Consider the following 6,000-nt stretch of genomic DNA (forward strand, 5'->3'; position numbering starts at 1 on the left):
GCACTGCTTTGCAGTAGCTTTGGCTCCGCTTTGGAAATGCTGTGGCATCTTGCAAGGGCAAGCAGAGCCTGTGGTGTGAGTTTGGTGTCCCACGAGGGGGTAGGCAGTGGAGAAGTGGCACATGAGATGCGGCTGTAAAGAGGAGCCCCTTTAAGCATGAGTCTCAGCTAGCCTCAGCAAGCAGCTACAGGAAGTGATTGCTTTCCTGGTGCCCTCTGAGAAGTGCTTCTGGAGGCTTTAAATGCAATGCAGGTTCCAGTAACTCTGGAGACACTATTTCAAAATAATTCTGAACTATTTTGATGGTGCCTTGTGGTATGGATGCACTATTTTGAAATAGGTATTTTGGGAGTTATTTCAAAATAACTTATTTTGAAATTTTGTACTGTAGACATGTCCTTAGATACTTGAGGAATACATAGGGGAAACTGAGGCACCCGCTGTATTCAGACAAAACACTAGGAACATTCCCACTTCATCACAGTTGCTTCCTCTGAGTTTAGTTGTTCTGAAGGTATCACACCAAGTGGAGGAAGAGTTGACATGTGAATGGGAGAGGAGAATAAAAGGAAGATCTGTAATGTAAATTATATTAGGACACAAGGAGACCATAGTGGCTTTTCTTTAGAAAGATAAATAGCCAATAAGGAATTACTTTATGAGGACATGAATACCATAAGTTACATTGGACGTTAGGAAAGAATTCCTTACGGCTTATGGAAACAGGGTAAGTGGAGGTAAACTGTAGTAACACTTCCTCTCTGCCTGCTGTGTACCGAAATCCTACACATCCAAAGACAGAAGATGGTTCATGGCCCTATTGAAATCAAGGGGAGTTTTGCCACTGACTTCTATGAGGCCAGGATTTTACTCCAGCTGTGAATTCCTGTCTGTCTGAGAATGCCCAGCTCCTTCTTCCAGATGGAAACACAGGATACTGCAGAGTCACTTAACACTATTGATCCTACTCTTCGATTAATTTATTCCTCTTGTTTCTAATGGAGTCAGATTCTCCAGGCTGCTGTAATTTATGCCGAGCATGGGATCAACCCTGAGTGACTGTGGAAGAACACACTGAGCTTCACACCCTCTCTGCACCCTCTCTCCCTGTGGTGCAAAGGGTTGCTTTGATACATAGCCCTTATTTTGCATACTTACTGCAATGTTCTCATACTTATTGCTTATAAAGCAGTAACTGGTCCTCTTCAGGCTGAAAGAAGCATGATAAATGTGTAATACCAATCTTATTATTAATACAATTATAAGAACAATGGGCCAAGATAATGTCCTAAAAGCTCCTATGTAGTCTCTGCAAGCTGTGTGCGTGGCAGGCATTGTTGATCAGCACATGGTAGGGCTGATATGAAAGCAAAGGTGGGGTTAGGAAAGAAATGAGTGAACGTCTTCTCCCATCAATACAGCAGAGCTCAAGGCAGAAATGAAAAAGAGTCTTCGCTTCTCCTCCCCTCCTCCAATAGAGGGAATGTCCCTTTAAGCAAGCTTTGAAGGACAGTCAGCAGCTGGAGAAACCTAATTGCTCAAATTCCTAAGGGTAGTGTGGGAAGAGAATGAAGTGATTTTGTTTCAAACAGGGAAATAGATCCTACAGGGGCTCCATGAGCAGTGTTCCCTGTAAGCTGTGCTCTTGTGTAGTTGTACAGCAGAGATTCCAATGCCACCCATCTGATTAGCAGAGCACCCACAGCTAAGTTTGTGTTTCTCTAGGTGTTGCACATTTGCTTGCTTCTTAATGCACATAACAAAACTTATTCTGCACATGGATAGGAAAAATCTATGCATGGATGGAAAAAATTAGAGGGAACACTGTCTCTAGGGTCAGCTAATCAGAAAATAGCATCAGTTTTGTATATTACAAATATTTCATCTTTTGAAATATATCATTCTAAGCATTTGGGGATTTTTACTACGTACTGGCCAACTCTGCAAGCACTCACTACTGCGCATAGTGTTTGCTATGAGTTGGTGCATCATGTAGGAAGCGGTGTTGGCTTTAACTTCCCAGAGAGAGCACAACGCTCCAAACCCTTGTGAGAATGAGTGGAAAGGCCAGACACAAAGGGAGATAGGGTGTTGAGAATACTTCAAGACCATCCATTCCTTCCTTGGGCTGCCTGAACTCTGTCAACTGCCCATTCTCTTAACTGCAAGCTGATCCATATAGATCTTTTCATTAGGGCTACTCACAGTAATAAGCACTGTGCAATCCAGGAATGGATCCATTCTCTGGATCACTTTCCCAAGTGAATAGCTGCCCTCCTTATTAGGCAGTAGAGGGAAAAGATTCAAAAACAGACAATTCCTTCATTGGCTCGTTAGTGGTGTGAATTCATCAAACTGATGTTCTGCCAAACAAAGTGAGCCATTTAATTATGAAGCTTTTAAAATAGTATTTCACATTATAACAAAATATCCCCGTTAACTCTTCCATTTACTACTATGTTAAAAATTCCAGATGACCACACAAAGATAAAAGAAAGAAGAGAACAAGGTATCAGGAAAACTCATGGTTATTTTATTTTTAAAAGACAACAGGGCTAGTAACATTGCAAACAAAGTTAGCAGATTTGCACGTTTATAAAAACTATACAGTAATGATAGAGATTCAGATAAAGTGAAAGTTTGATTTCGGTTCAAAGTATTGCTGTGAAAGTGAAAGTTTGATTTCTGTTTTGGACTGAAGAAGCATAAACATTTAATCCACTTGTAATATATTTTCTTAGTACATGATGGGGCTCCTGGCACTGGCCACTGTGGGAAGACAGGATAGATAGACCTTTGGTCTGACCAAGAGTGTTCATTATGTAAATACAGGCAGTCCCCGGGTTACGTACAAGATAGGGTCTGTAGGTTTGTTCTTAAGTTGAATTTGTATGTAAGTCGGAACTGGTACATAATGTAGGCGAAACTCTAGCCAAACATTTCTCCAGAGCTCAGTTTTATTCTCCCACACCTCACTTCCCTCAGTCCTTTATTCTCAAGCTGAGGTGTCTGCTGAGAAAAGCCGCTCCGCGTCTCCCTGGTTTGCTGGAGGGGGCGCTAGCTTCACGTCTCCCTGGTCTGCTGGGGGGAAGCAGCTAGTGCGGGGTTGCCTCACCCCATTTGTAAGTAGGGATCTGATGTAAGTCGGATCCATGTAACCCGGGGACTGCCTGTAATAGGTAAAACCAACATTTGGCTGATTTACATGCTACTGAAAGTTTTATTGGTTTAAGCTTCTTTACTGTCTCAGCACTGAAAATGGTGACAATCCTGGGGTCCAGTAGCAGCCTGGAAGGAGGGCAACTCCTGAAATGCAAAATCCCTTTGTGCAGACTTGATGAAAAAGAAAGTATTGTCCCTAAGAAACCTAAGTGTGGACAACGCAAATCCAGCTTAAAGCTGCTGGTAGTTTGAGAACTGTCCTCTTACCACTAAAAAACTGGGGTCTGATGTTCATATACACTAAGGCTACATCTACAATGTGCATTGTTGAGCAAGAAGATATGCAAATGAGGTGAGGTGATGAATACTGCCGCACCTCGTTTTCATACCTAATGAACTGCCATTTTTGTGGAAGGGGCTTTTGTGTAAGGAGGAGCTGTCTACACTGCTCCTTCTTGCGCAAAAAAACCCTCTTGCGCAGGAGCTGTTTTTCCTGAAAATAAGCAGCAGAACGGTTCCTGCACAAGAGGGGTTTTTTGCACTAGAAGGAGCAGTGTAGACAGCTCCTTCTTGCGCAAAAGCCCCTTCTGCAAAAATGGCAGCTCATTAGGTATGCAAATGAGGCACGACAATATTTATTGCCGTGCCTCATTTGCATATCTTCTTGTGCAACAATTCACAGTGTAGACATAGTCTTAAGGGTCCCTTAATACTGCTCTGGCAATGTAATTGTGTCTTAAAGGGAGTATACATTATATTGGCTAAGTGGTATAATGGCCTACAGCAGGGGTCTCCAAACTACGGCCCGCGGGCCGGATGCGGCCCGCGAGGCCCTCTCATCCGGCCCATGGAGACCTTTTTGTCTACGGAAAAAAAATTACGGAAATTTACATTCAAAATAGGACTGGTGGGTTTTTACCAGTTTTTGCCCAAGGAAGACTTTCCTAATGTCAAAACTTTTGCATCAAGGTACCTTTCAATCTTTGGTCCGATGATAATCTCAGGTCACTGTTGATGTTAGGGACAACAAATCTAAAGCCAGAAATGTCTGCTATTTTGGCATCCAGGAAACAATTTCACCATTCACACTAATACAGGTGTTCATGTGTAGTGTATCAATGTATTATTAAATAATAACTGAATAAAATATTATTAAATAAATAATTAAAAACAACATCCATGTTTTGATTGTTTTTTATTTGGACCTCAAGTGTGTAGTCGGCCCCCGAACTGCTGTTTGATAGTTAATGCGGCCCTCGGGCTGAAAAGTTTGGAGACCCCTGGCCTACAGTATAAATGAGAACCAGGCCCAGCTACGGGGAAAATTACATTTTTGAGCTTAGCATACAGCTTCAGGATGATATCTCTGATGATCTCACACACTGTGCAGGATTCTGATGGCTGACAAATAGTGCTTGGGTGGGAGCACTCCAAGACAGAGAAAGATGCTACAGGAAGTGGTCCTGGCAATTCAGCAGGGGCAGTTTTTCCTGTGAGCTAGTATGAAGCTAACAGCTCAGAATGCTGAGAGGAGGGTGGGGGTCACAGCGCTGCTGGAGGCCCTCATTTGCAGAAGAAATGAAAAACTAAGATTCTGTCTCCTGCTATTGTGCATATCACTATATTACAGCGATTGAACAAGACAGTTCTGATACATACAGTTAAAATCAGTGGGCATTTAGCCTGAGTAACTGTGCAAACTCAAGCGGTCTGACTCCACTTATCATTACTAACTTGCCCATTTGTCTAATATAGTGATGTGCTCCAATCCAATGCAGTTCATAATCTACAGAGTTTATTGCTAAACTTCCTTATATAATACTGAATCTGTTTCTCATTCTAGGTTTGATTTAATGTATTTTCATCTGATTTTTCCAGTGTATGTTAAAATTAAAAAGTAACTCTTTTACTGAATCTTTCATCCAAAGATCCTAACTTGCTTCTAGGACTGAGGCGTGCATCCATAACCTAATTGCTAGGGCAAGTTATGCAGTTAGTGACATCAGCTTTGACCTGAAGTAAGTGAAATCAGAATCAGACCCATTAGGACCATAAAACAAATTACACATGCGGAGAAATGAGACGATTGATTTTGACTAGTTAGTGATTCTTAGGTCCTCACAGGGTTTTATATAAGAGACAAGAATAAGGTTTCATATTTTCCAGGGAATATTTCAGTCCTACTAGCATTTTTCAAAGCAGGCAATAGCACAAAATGCAGCAGTTGACAAACAGTAAGACAAGCACCGGTTCCTGAAATCACTCAGACTATTCCTACCAGACAGAAGAATGGTTCTCAGGCTCCAGTAGTAACCGTGTATGTAGTAGACAGGGGTTCAGTTCCCTCTTCTGCAATTATTTTCTGTGTGACTTGAACCAGCAGTCACATACGGCCAGGTATTTAAGTACCAAAAGAAGCAGATAGACACCTAATGGGATGTTTCCAAGGTCATATTTGCATTGTTAGGCACTAGAATAACTGTAAAGACATGGTCTTTAGTTTCTCTCTGTTTCAGTTCCCTCTCTGTAAAACAGGGATAAAAGCAATTTCGCAGAGTTATCATTAGGAAAGATACATTTAGGAGTGGGAGGAGCTCATATATCATGCAACTAGGGCCATATAAATTAAAGATAAATATTTGGAAAACCAGCTCATCTATATATACATTTTAGAGATTTGTGTGCCTTTTTGTCTGTGAATCTGTCCATCCGTATGTGAGTCTGTTTGTTCAAGAATTCCTCCTAAACGGTAACAGCTAGGACCATCAAATTTGGTATTCAGCTTCCTCTGATCCTAACTTAAAGAATTTCAGGGTTTGCTTGTGCCAGAAAAGCAGG

Source organism: Pelodiscus sinensis, chromosome 7 (genome assembly GCF_052426305.1).
Source record: "Pelodiscus sinensis isolate ZL-2025 chromosome 7, ASM5242630v1, whole genome shotgun sequence".
In the NCBI taxonomy this organism is placed as follows: Eukaryota; Metazoa; Chordata; order Testudines; family Trionychidae; genus Pelodiscus; species Pelodiscus sinensis.